Here is a 13,755-nt window from a genome sequence, read left to right as displayed (position 1 = left end):
TCATGGGTCTATCATGATGATCAAAACAATAGTATATCTCATCGGTAAATCATATATGACTATGGATTCCTAACTCAACTCAAATTCAAAAAAATTTTCTCAACATCAAGTACATTTGCTTATCAAATTATTTCAGATGCCAAAGATTCAAAAAAACATCATCAAACTCATTCTTGACTTTCAATTCGAATAACGATATATATATATATATATATATATATATATATATATTCAATAGTCAAATTTCTCATAGAAAAACACAAATCTTGATACTTATCATAAATAACTTAGAAATCGTCAATATATAATAACAATATACATCTAATGGAATAAATACTCAATTTAAGAAGCATGATGGTGAAATAACCATAAATATCAAGCTTATTAAACTCAAGTCTCATAAATCATACATAAAGAAATTTGGGTGTAAACCCACTTGCAAAATCATGTAAATCAATAATAGGAAGTAAATCTTCTGGCACAAGAACGAAAGGAGTGTTCTTGTTCAAACCCCACATACCTTGGATTTTGATTTGAAGATGTGGAAACTTGTTTGGAACTCTTCTCACACTTTTAGGCCAAGATTATTGATGCCTTTGATTTGGGAAACTTAGTTCTGGAACAAGTTGGTGAAATTCATGGAAGATTCTCTGAATTTCTTGAAAGAGGATTTGGATTTTGGATCTTGTAGAAACCCTAGTTTCTAGGAGATTCTTAGAAGATTGGAAGAGAAAGGATAAGGAAATGATTGGATCTTCTCCACTTTGATATATATATATATATATATATATGAACACATGGGGAGGAAATGACCAAAATGCCCTTTTTGAAAATGCTGAAATTTGTTGATCGAGGCCTGTGACGGTCAATCTGATGGTCTGTCAAGTCTCCTGACGGTTCACCAGATCTTTTATCACTCAAGTGTCCAAACTGGAATGTTCTGCCTCGACGTGACGGTTGAAGTGATGGTTTTTCAGGAAACTGAGGGTCCACCAAGTCATCCATCACTCGAGGGCCAGAAATGAGACATTCTGTCTCGACCTGACGGACCCCTAGATGGTCCGTCAAATTTTTGACAATCCACCAACTTGGCCGTCACATGATGGCCTAAAAGTAAGTCACTACCTTGGCTTGAAGGGGCACTTGATGGTCCACTAGGGACCGGACAGTCCACTAGGTCGACCGTCAAACCTGGGCGATCCTATACTATTGAGTAAAACGGCCATAACTCACTTATTTGATGTCAGATTTTGATGAACTTGTTATCGATGGAAAGCTTATTCAATGATCTACGTGACAAAAAGTAGAAGTTATAGAAACAAAACATGGTTTAAACATCAATAACTTAGGAAGTCATACATATCAACTTAAAAGATGCATTTAGGCTTAAGAAACAATCGAGGTATTACACTTTACCATTATACTGATGGCCTCCACCCTGTTCTAAATGTTTAAACCTCTTACTCTGTCTTTTTACTATCTCAGATTTACTCTTCTTTTCCTTTTCAACTTGTTGCATATATACCATAAGTCGAGAGATATCCATGTCTTTGTCTCCAAAACTAACTCATGGGATAATCCATAGGAAAATTTCCTCATTCTAGCCCTCATGCGAGACACCAACTGAGGAGCATATTGGGATAAGTGATGGAACTTCAAAGTATACTCCTTTACCATCATCCTGCCTTACTTCAAATTTATGAACTCCATTGTTTTCACCTCCCTCAAATCTTAAGGAAAGAAGCGTCAAGAAAAGCACAGAAAAATTATTCCACAAGAAATACTTGACATCATCACCCCTAAGCTACCTCCACTGTTCATACCATTGGTAAACTACTTGCTTTAATTTTTAAGCAGCGAACTCCACATCCTCTACATCAGTAGCATGAATCACTAAAAAGATCTTTTCAATTTCATCTGTGAACCCTTGAGGATCCTCCTTAACCTTAGAGCTAATAAAAACTGAAGGATTTAACTTCATAAACTGGCCAACTCAAGTGTCCTAAGAAGAACTCACAACAATATCAATAGGACCAACTGTTGTGATTGAGATGTCACCAACTAGGTTAACAGATGAATAGACCAGAAGAACTCAGAATTAGTAATATCTTCTTGAGGTAACTGGGCAAGAGTGTCACCCGTGGAAGAAGGATCAATGGGTATCGTTGGAACTCCATAATGACAATAAAAAATAGTGACCCTAGACTGGGTCTATACCCCAGGGGTAGGATGAGTTCCATCCACATTGTCCTCAGACAAGACAGAAGAGTTTCCATGAATATCAGATATTTTTGGAGGCATGATCTGAAAAGTGAATAAATGGGGATTAGAGATATTCAAGACCTTACAATCTATAGCTTGAAAATAAGACAAAAAGAGTAGGAAAAATTCCTAAATGCATCATAAACTATCCCTAATAAGTGTGGCACACCATACACCTGTAAAAGAGACTCTACTACGACTTTGTGGACACCTAATTGTCCATAAACCTAGGATACGATACAAACTTTATCACGGTTCGAACCATGGTCTGGCTATGAGGGGTATCTTAGTTCCCCCATGGACTGGAGACCACCTCCTTATCCCAATCAAACAGAACTAGATACACCTAGCAGTAGATGAATTCCAAACATATAACAAAATACAATATAAAAGAATAAAAGACTTTAAGATAAGTCCTTATCTGACAATCAGTACAAACAACTAATACTAATACCAATATCGATAATCGATATGAACACCCATGTCCACAGTAATGTCCAACAAATTCTCTAAAAACACAGAATATCTAATTGGGATATGCCCCCGACCTTAGCCAAAAACAAAGACCAAAGAAATAATCAAAACATAAGGCAATCCAAAGCTTGAAATGGGGTCTTCCGAAGTATGGAATCTCACCACCTCAGTCTGACTCATAGTTTGTTCACCAAGTCACCTAGTCACTGTGCAGAAAGAGTAGAAGTATGGCCAATTTCTAAATCGCCTGGGGATACAACGTCCGATATCAGTAAGCGGTAGGAGATCTACCATATAAATCAAGGATAAGGGATAAAGTAACAGCATAAATTCAAAACAATTCAACATCCATGCACATACACACATTCATGTATATCCACATATATACACATACATACATATATATAGGATACCGGTAGAGGGAACATGGTTTACTTTGTAATTTAAACCTTGGCATAGGTTATGTAGTGTAGCCATCATGAAATCTACCATGGGCTATATGGGTGCAAGAGGGATTCCTTTATACCCTAGAGACTCCATTAATAAATTCACTTGGAAGATTCTATTGTACCCTACAAGGTTTTCAAGATCATTATTATTATCTAATTAACCATTAACGCCATGCGTTTGATTTCAAGAAGTAAGACACATAAATGATAATGCATATTCCAAAATCAATTATTCAAGTAGGTTGAGGTTACCATCAATTTCCATAACAAAAAAAAATATTTGGAGATTCTTTTATACCCCTATTGGCATAGTTTACAAATTTTGTGGAATCCATTCTACCCCTAATCCACCCACCATCCCTATGCACCAAATGCATTTACCAGTTATCCATTAAAGTAAAATGATCATGCTCTCCTATACCATTATTTTGATATAGGATGATCGTTGTCAATAAAGCTCAATTCATGTTGAGGTCAAATCCTCGAGGAGTGAATCTAGCATTCAAACCCTATAGGTGTTGATAGAATCTAAGTGTATGCCCATAGTATAAATGAAATAAAATGCAAGAATAATATTTTTTGGGGTATAGTTTGAAAAATTGTTTAACCAAATTCAGTTAAAACAAGCAATTAAAGGCAAAAATTGTGAGTAAGATTTCAATATGAGACAAGTCTTGGGATAATGTCTTCTTAGGGGAAAATAATGCATGGGTTCGTGACAATTGGGTGTAAATTCTAGTTGATGACTACATGAGTTTGCTAGGTTAGGCGTTCTTGATGCTAGTTTGTCAGCAAACCACAAGATTATCACCTATGGACCCTTTTGGACACCTCATGGTTGTGGTAATAAATCCACCTAATACCTCGATTAGGGATCTCTATTTCTATGAAGATGCCCAAGACCTAGCTAATTATCAATTCACCCTTATTTTAATACTATGAAAAGTAAATAAGCTACATCTAATTCTTGTTCACTAATGCCTTGTCACCAATATCCCTCTTTCAAGGATAATATAGGATCAAGTATACTCATATCCCTCTTTCAAGGATAATGTCATATTATTTAAATTTGGGGTTTTCACCCACAAATCCAAACTAAATTAATCAAGCACTAGTAAAATTCATCATCAACAACCAAGAATCTACACTAATAAATCATAACCCACATATATTTGCACCTTATTTTAATATAATCCAAGATAGCTGTTTAGATACTCATGAAGTTAGGGAAAAGAGATTTACGAAAGGGATCATTCAATGGTTCCATGAAAATTAAAAGTAAGAAGATTCTTCAATTTAACTTCAATTGCACTAAACTCAAATTTGAAATTTAAACACAATAGTTTCCCAAATTTGGTATGGTTTTCAAAGTCTCCCAATTAAATTTTAAAACTAGACAATGCCAAATAATAAAGGGTTTTTGCCATATGTGGGATTTGGGGTCGGCTACAAAAAATTACATAGTTACCCCTGGGCATAAATAGTTACCCCTGGGCATAAACCCGCTATGTCATAATTGCTGTATCTTTCCTGTGATTGCTGCTACCGCGACTGCCATAAGACCATCGCGATCACCAAAAGTTTATCATGCTTGACTTGTCACGATCACGACCCTTAGATAGCGATCGTGGCAACTGAGGGTCATATCCTCCTCCTTCAATTCCAGCTTTTGCACTTCACTTCTCCATTTGATCCTTTTTCAACTTATTTCAGTCTTTTTCTTCTTATCACCTGTATACCTACATATTGTAGGAATTAGTGCATTCAAATGGAGAAATTGTCCTATTCATATCATTAAATCATAGTAGTGTGTACTAATTTGGCTATAAATTAGCTGTAAATTTACCAGTCATCAACACCCCCAACTTAAACCTTTGCTTATCCTTAAGCAACACTACTCTTTACTAAATTAGATAATGCAATTGTAAGCTCATTTATACAACTAAATTATCACACTTACTTCAAACGTTATTAACACAAATATATAGCTTTCAAGCATGGGCAAAGCTATTCTCATGACTCCCTTCAACATGAAACATCATCTCAAGGATGCACAAGACTTTAAAGAACTACACGATCACGACCCTTAGATAGCGATCGTGGCAACTGAGGGTCATATCCTCCTCCTTCTATTCCAGCTTTTGCACTTCACTTCTCCATTTGATCATTTTTCAACTTATTTCACTCTTTTTCTTCTTACATCTGTGTACCTGCATATTGTGGGAATTAGTGCATTCAAATGGAGAAATTGTCCTATTCATATCATTAAATCATAGTAGTGTGTACTAATTTGGCTTAAAATTAGCTGTAAATTTACCAGTCATCAACACCCCCAACTTAAACCTTTTCTTATCCTCAAGCAACACTACTCTTTACTAAATTAGATAATGCAATTGTAAGCTCATTTATACAACTAAATGATCACACTTACTTCAAACGTTATTAACACCAATATATAGCTCTCAAGCATGGGCAAAGCCATTCTCATGACTCCCTTCAACATGAAATATCATCTCAAGGATGCACAAGACTTTAAAGAACTACAATGCAATAATTATGAACTCTCTAGAAGTAACTCCCTATTAATAGCAACTCAACTATATTCCTTTGTCTTTTTTTTAGAAAATGAGAATTCCACCCGCCTCAATTCATTTACATGAAACCTCACAAGAAGGAGATCTAATACACCAAATTATCAAATATACAACAAGGGATTTTAGTGCAAAACACTCTCTCTCAATGATAACAAGTACCATACCTTAGGCTTGTCCTTGTTTTAAATCGCAATACATTAAACACACTTGGTTGGAGATCTCGAAGTACTTTTTCAAGCTTGTAATGTAAGTTCAGGAAAGGGCATGATATCATTTAGGTACAATGTGACAACACCCTCCTTTAATATCTAAATCACACTATTTAACCCAACTTTTGACCATGGACCACTTCATTTGTTTCCAAAGTTCACACATGCCTACTTTTGCTACCTTGATTTACCTAAATCTTTGAAAGTATTTTCTTTTGACTATTGATTTAGCACTCCATGAAATTCCTTCTTCTTCGCTTTTTCAATTTCTCTCTTTACTTAGAATCATAGGCACCCACTTAGATTATCATGGACCAAGGTCCTCTCTTCTAAACTTACCACCCCCAACTTAAGCATTTGGCCTCAATTTTTATTTTCCATGTTAAAGAAAGGTAGGGTTCAAAAGAGACAAAAGCATAGAATAGTTTAAGGCATTCAATGTGATTGATAAAGAAAGCCTTGAAGGCTCAAAATGGGCAACTAATGATACTATGCTATGTATGGGTAGGGAATTTAGTCTAAAATGGGCTCCTAATGTTCATCCAGAAGGCCTCCGGTCATTTCACCCACCAAGTAAAATCACAATTAGCTTTGAGAGACTAACGGGGCATGTTCTTGATGGTACAAGCATGCATGAGAGTAGGACAATTATGTACATCGCATGCAAACTTTTCTAAGACGCTCAATTGCACTTCCTACTAGAGACAAAAAGGAGTATTTAACAATTTCTATAAGATAATGACTTTGGAGTCACAAAAAAAGGTAAAGTATTGTTATAAAATTTTTCACTACTATTTCCTTGGTTTTTTAGAATTTTTGGATAGAGGGGGATGTTTGCTTCGCCTTTCAACCACTCATAATTTGATATTTATTGCACCAAACTTAGGCATGGTCACATATTTTGGCTTTCATTAGGTTAAACAATATGGCTGCTCAAACTTCACCATAGGTATAAGGGCGATCCTAAATCAATAATTCCATAGGTACTTATATTTCCCTTACATTTATAGCTCTGATGCTACGAGTACTCAGAATTTCCCTCCATCCATGGATCAATCTATCATAGGGAAAGGCTCATCTGATATCATCACAACTAAGAGGAAAATAAACTAAAAATGAAACAAGCAGCTAATCCAAGAAATGTAGGAACCAAAAAAGTTCCCAACTATTACAACCTAAAATAAAATAAAAATTATCGCCATCAAACTCAAAACATCCACAAATATCTTAATAATACAAACCAAATCAATGAATATGGAGACAATCACCCCTAACTAAGTAGCTTGAAGTGACCTCACTGTATAATCAATAAAGCACAAAGAGACTAAAAGGGTGCTCCTTGTAACTACATCTAGAGTTGTTTTCTTTATCTATCTCAACATCACCTCCAGCACCATCTGAGACTGACCACTCAACTGGGGTCTCATCATTACTATGAAATCTGGTAAAAGAAAGTTCGTCTCTGGGTTACAGGACCTTCCAAAAGCCTTTCACCCCCTTCCACATCTTGGTAAAGAATTTGTCTTTCTTTTTCTCTCTTTTCATCATCTTCTTATATAAGTCCTTGAGTACCTTCTGAGAAAATGCCAAAGATGATTAGGTTCTCTCAGCCCTATAAATGGTGTCTTCCTGCATTCTCTGATCCTCCACATACTAATCATAATTAGACTAAGCCACATAGGAATATCGAGTAGTGGAAGGCTCTCCTGGACCCAAAGGAAACCCTACTATAACCTCCTTTGTCGCCCTTATCTCTACTGTGATCTCCTCAAAAGGCCATGTTGTGGATGTCCTACATGAGTCTGTATCTTTAAATGTTGACTTACCCAAGTTGATCTTCCTCTTTTTGATCTTGCTCGATTCTTGTTCCCCAAAATCTTAAGAGGATAAATAGAGGTATTTGGGCACACCCAAGTGTCTCCAGGGTACTCCTTAACCCCAACACTCTTCCATAACTCATTGATCTAATAGGGAATAAGAGGAGCATACCATGGTACTTCCTTGCTAGGGCACCAAATCTCATCCATCCAACTCCTCGGTTCACACCCCTTCACCTCAAATTAGCCTATGTGTTTATCTAATAACCATAGAAATCATTTATCAGCTTAGCCCCAAAGTGTACATTCTTCTCGCGGATCCATACAACTAGTTTAAAGAAAGATAATATGCTAATGTTAGAGTAGAATTCCTTTAACCAATGCTCGTTCACCCTGCAAGGATCCATGGAAAAATAATTCCACCAGGTGGCTACCAAAAAGGCATGGAATATCGGGAGCTTCTCCACCACCTTATCTAAGCAAATTGCTCTCTTTGGGAGCAATTAGGTTTTGGGGAGGTTGACATAATATTGATTCTAGCATTCTGGGGCCATGAACCGGGTTTGATCATATTCTTCCATGTTGATCCTACAAAACCCAAAAATCACATAATAGCATCAATTGTCAACATTGTCATGTTAAAACTATATTATGTTATCAATTTAGAAATTTTTTTGGTCCAAGCTGAAAAATAGCCTCAGATGCCACAATTGCGGGTCACTGAGCCACGATTGTAGTACCACAATTGCGACCATGTGACCGCGATCGCAGTCATAGAGGCTATTCTGACAAAAAATTTCAAGAACTCTATTTGTCCAATTTTAATGCCAAATTGTGCTCACAAGTAAGAACTGCATTAAGAGCAAATAACATGGTTCCTAGATACTCAATTATGCTCTAAGAACATGAATAAACTAACATTGGACTCATTTGGATATTTAATCGAGAACATGGTGTGCACACTCTATTTCTATTAAATTTTTACAAAGTTTGGGTACTCAAGATTTTCCTATTAGTGTACAAACTACTACAACATGGTTTCTAAGGCCAACAAATACACATAAAAGGGAGTTTTAATAACATACCAGATAGAGGGATGCAAGAGGATGTTGGTTCATAATTTGGATACCCAATCATAGCCAAAATTAGTTGTAATTTGAGAGAAAATTGGAAAGAAGTATAGGGGAAATGGCTGACTATTCAAATTATAAAACTAACTTGACAATGATATCGGTCTGAGCAACACAATTGCGGTTACACAGCCACCCGATCACAGTAACTAAGGCCAAATTTGGTCCTCTATTTCCCCTATTCATTCCACTACACAAATGCATCACACTTTCCCTTTCGAAAACTCATTCAAAATGCTTCATAGCACCATAATTTCATGGAAAAATACTAAAAAAAAAAGTAAAACCTACTCTACTTAATAAAAACCAAAGCGTACGGGCTAACTTTATGGAATTAGTAGGTTACCTCTGATATAGCGCCTAATTTGTTGTCATGGCATGACGTTCTTCATATTTTATAGTTGGATCCTCAAGGGACCCACATTACCTCTGTGTCCTTAATATCAATGACGGACACTACTTGCAACTTCGTGGTTTGTTTCTTAGTGTTACACACCTGAAAAGAGATTTCATCATTATGGAATGAAATCTCATTTCTCCTAGATCCATATCCATAATAGATCTTCTGGTTAAAAGGAAAGGTCAACCAAGGATAATAGGTATATCTTGGTAATTTTCAATCAAGCACCACAATGTCCGCCGGAAGAATGAAGTGGTCCACCTTTACTAACACAGAACAAGATCCCAACTGGCATCTTGATAGACCGATCCACCATCAAAAGCCTCAAAATTATTGGGGTAGGGGTACACAAACCAAGTATACTATAGATGGCATAGGGCATGAGATTCATTCTTGCACCAAGGTCACACAAAGCTTTTAAAAACTTGTGTGTCCCTATAATGCAAGGGATTGTAAAGGCCCCAGGATCTTTTTTCTTCTTGGATATAGCAATAGTCATGATAAAATTTCATCCATGAATAATTTCTATGGTTTCACCATCAACAAGATGTTTCTTTGACATCAAATTCTTCATAAGCTTAGTATATCCCGAAATCTCTTAAATGTCCTTTAGCAATGGGATATTAATTGATAGATTGCTAAGCTTAGAAAAAAACCTCTTGAATTTGGCATTGTCCTCCTTTTTTTAGAGCCTTTGAGGGAATAGGGGAGGAACCTTCAAGGTAGAAAATGGATCACTTTGCGGTTCATCATTCTCAATATCCTAAGGATCACCTTCCTCATTAACCAATTCTTCATTTAGCACTGGCTCTTTCATATTCCCTTCTTGAAACTTCGGAGATTCCTCATTTGAATTAGCCACAAGCTTCTTATTCACATTGTTTTGTTTAATATTAGTCTCTTTTGTAACTTTCACTAAAAAATCACTGAGGGTTTTGCCAGAGCTATGGATAATAGACAATACTTGAGCATTATTTTTGGATTTACAATGGTATTACTAGGAAGGCCTCCTTTTTATGTAGCATTAATTTGAGTGGAGATTTGTACAATTTGAGTCTCTAATTACTTGATCAACGAAAAGTGTTATACAACCATTGGGTTAATTTTTCAAAATTTTCTTTTAATTCGCAAACCATCTTGTTCGTTACCTTAACTCTATTCAAAATCTTACTAACACATCTTCGGTCATAAATTTTTTGAGATCAATGGAATTGGACTCTTTACCTTTTACTCGGTCATGGGGAGGCACATATATATATATAATATTCCCTTTCCTTATCTCTCCAATCATGATCTCTATACCTATCACACCAATTTTATTCCTTTTCATGATACGTCCAAACTTAGTTCCCACCTTGCTTTTGATAGGTCGGGCAAAAATCCACTGGATAGTTAGCCAAATACCAAAGTTCTATATCCATCCTTTTGGTCTCTTCTTAATTATAGCCCTTGGATGCCACGAAATTTATCATTTTTTTGGGTGCACCCATCATATGTTTTGTTAGCAACTCCAATTGTATCATTATTTTTGCTGTGTTTTCCTCCCTTTCTGCATCCCTCTTCCTTTGCTCTTTATCAATATAAGAGGTGGTAGGAGACCCTTTAGCTTCCTCGATGTCTCGGGTACGCCATCCTAAATTTTTCTTTTTAACTTCCTTAAGAAAGTTTGTAGACACATTATAAGACAACTTCACAAGTGAACCCCCGATCGTATTATCCACCATGATTTTCTTTAATTGATCCAAAGCCCAGTAGAAATTTGGAGAAGAATCTTCTCTGGGACTTTGTGATTGGGATATTGCATGAGATTCCTATTAAATCTCTCCCACACCCCATATTGAGGTTCTCTATTCAATTGAAAAAAAATAGTGATTTCAGCATGCAATTACAAAATCTTGTATGGTGGGAAGTATTAGTATAAGAATGCAATGGTAAGTTCATCCCACAATGTGATTGACTCAGTGGGAAGAGACCATAGCCATAATACCACCTCACCTATTAGAGAAAATGGAAAGAGACGTAGCTGTATGGACTCTTGTGAGATGTGAGCAATGTCGAAGGAGGCACAAACTTCCTCAAAATTCTTTAAGTGCAAATTAGGGTCTTCAGGAGCTTTCCCCCCAAAGAGACCTTTTATTTAAAGCATGCGCAACAAAACACTAGTGATGTGGAATGCCCTATTCCCTTTGATTAGGTGGGATACAGATAGCACTCGCACTTCCAATATCTTGGAGTTTCTCTTTATCATCAAGGGTACTATCAAAAGTGCCGACATTACTTGCATGGTCACTCATGGTTTTGTGGACATATCAAAATCATCTAAAGAGCGATAAAACAACAGCAAAGTAAATTAAATCCACCATGGGTATACCAAAAACTATAATCAACACTGCACAAGTAAAAACTAAGTCTCATTCTTGAGATACGATGCTATTTTGATCACGCTTACCTATACCATATTTTGATATAGGACGTTCATTATCAATAAAGCTTAACTCACGTTGAGGTCGAATCCTCGAATAGTGAATCTAGTCTTCAAACCCTGTAGGTATTGACAACATCTAAGTGTATGCCCGTAGTGTAAATAAAATAAAATGCATGTATTAAAATTTAGTGGGTATAGTTTGAAAAAGTTATTACCAAATTCTATTCAAACTAGTGATTAAAGGCAATAATTGTGTGTAAAATTTCAATATAAGATAGGTCTTGGGATTATGTCATCCTAGGGGAAAATAATGCATGGGTTCAGGAAAATTAGGTGTTAATTCTAGTTTATTACAACATAGGTAGGCTAGGTTAGGGGTTATTGATACTAGTTTGTCAACCAAACCTCAAGATTATCAACCATGGACCATTCCAAATATCTCATGGATGTGGCAGTCAATCCACCTAATACCTCAATTGGGCATCCCTATTTCTAAGAAGATGCCTAAGACCTAGCTAATTCTTAATTCACCCTTATTTCTAAGATAATGAAAAGGAATAATCTATATCTAACTATTGTTTACTAGTGCCTTGTCACCCATATCCCTATTTCAAAGATAATATAGGATCCAAAAGTATACTGACATCCCTCTTTCAAGGGTGATGTGAGATTTTGGAAATTTACGGTTTTCACCCATAAATCCATTTTGGTAATTTAGGGTTTCATCCATAAATACCAACTCAAGCAAGCAAGAATTAGTAAAACCCATCATTAACAACAAAGAATCTACACTAATAAATCACAACCCACACATATTTTCACCCTATTTTAATGTAATCCCATGATAGATGTTAAGCTACTCATGAAGTTAGGGAAAAGAGATATACCAAAAGGATCATTCAATGTTTCCATGGAAATTGAAAGTAAGAAGATTCTTAAATTTATGTTCAATTACACTAAGATCAAACCAAAAATTTACACACAATAGTTTCTATAATTTGTTAGGGCTTACAAAGTCTCCCAATTAAATTTTTAAAGTAAAGAATGCCAAATAAGAAAGGGTTTTTGCCTTATGTAGGATTTGGGGTTGGCTACAAAAAATTACACAATTTCCCCTGGGCATAAACTCGCTATGTTGTAATCACTGCAACTTGCCCATGATCACGGCCACTGCAATCGCGATCCTCATACCATGATCACGATAATTCAGGGTTAAATCCTCCTCCTGCTTTTCCAGCTTTTTCCCTTTTTATCTCCTTTCAGTCCTTTTCTTCTTATCTTCTGTATACCTATAAAATATTGGAATTAGTGTATTCAAATGGAGAAATTATCTTATTCATATCATTAAATCTTAGTAGTGTGTACTAATTTATCCATAAATGACTGGTAAATTTACCACTCATCTATACCCCTAACTTAAACCTTTGCTTGTCTTCAAGAAATACTACCCCTTAATCAATGAGATAATGGAATTGTAAGCCTATTTATACAACTAAATGATCATAATGACTTCAAACTTAATTAGCACCAACCTATATCTCTCAAACATTGGCAAAACTATTCTCACGACTCCCTTCAGCATGAAATATAATCTCAAAGATGCACAAGACTTTAAGGATGTACAATGCAATAATTACTAACTCTCTAGAAGTAACTCCTTATTCATAGCAACTCAACTATACTCCTTTGCCTCTTTTCCAGAAACATGAGAATTTCACCCTCGTCTATTCATTTACATCCACCCCATAATAAGGAAATCCTACACACCAAATTATCTAATATGCAACAAGGCATTTTAGTGAAAAGCACCCTCTCTCAAAAAGACTCTCTCAATGCTAGAAAGTACCATACCATAGGCTTGCCCTTATTTTCAATCTCCACTAGAATTAATACACTTGGTTGGAGATCTCAAAGGACTTTTTCAAACTTGTAATGTAGGTTTGGTAAATGGTATGATTTCATTTGGGTACAACGTGACTATACCCTCCTTAAACA

The 13,755-nt window shown here is 35.9% G+C and overlaps 1 non-coding gene across 1 annotated transcript; it reads left to right on the top strand.

The window, feature by feature from the left end:
• Nucleotides 1–11,116: 11,116 nt before the first annotated feature.
• Nucleotides 11,117–11,222, top strand: LOC124895104. Its single transcript, XR_007051519.1, has one exon. It is a non-coding gene; the product is annotated as a small nucleolar RNA R71 (small nucleolar RNA).
• Nucleotides 11,223–13,755: the final 2,533 nt, after the last annotated feature.

Source organism: Capsicum annuum, unplaced genomic scaffold, assembly GCF_002878395.1.
Source record: "Capsicum annuum cultivar UCD-10X-F1 unplaced genomic scaffold, UCD10Xv1.1 ctg79991, whole genome shotgun sequence".
NCBI lineage: Eukaryota > Viridiplantae > Streptophyta > Magnoliopsida > Solanales > Solanaceae > Capsicum > Capsicum annuum.
This window is presented reverse-complemented; position numbering and strand designations above follow the sequence as displayed.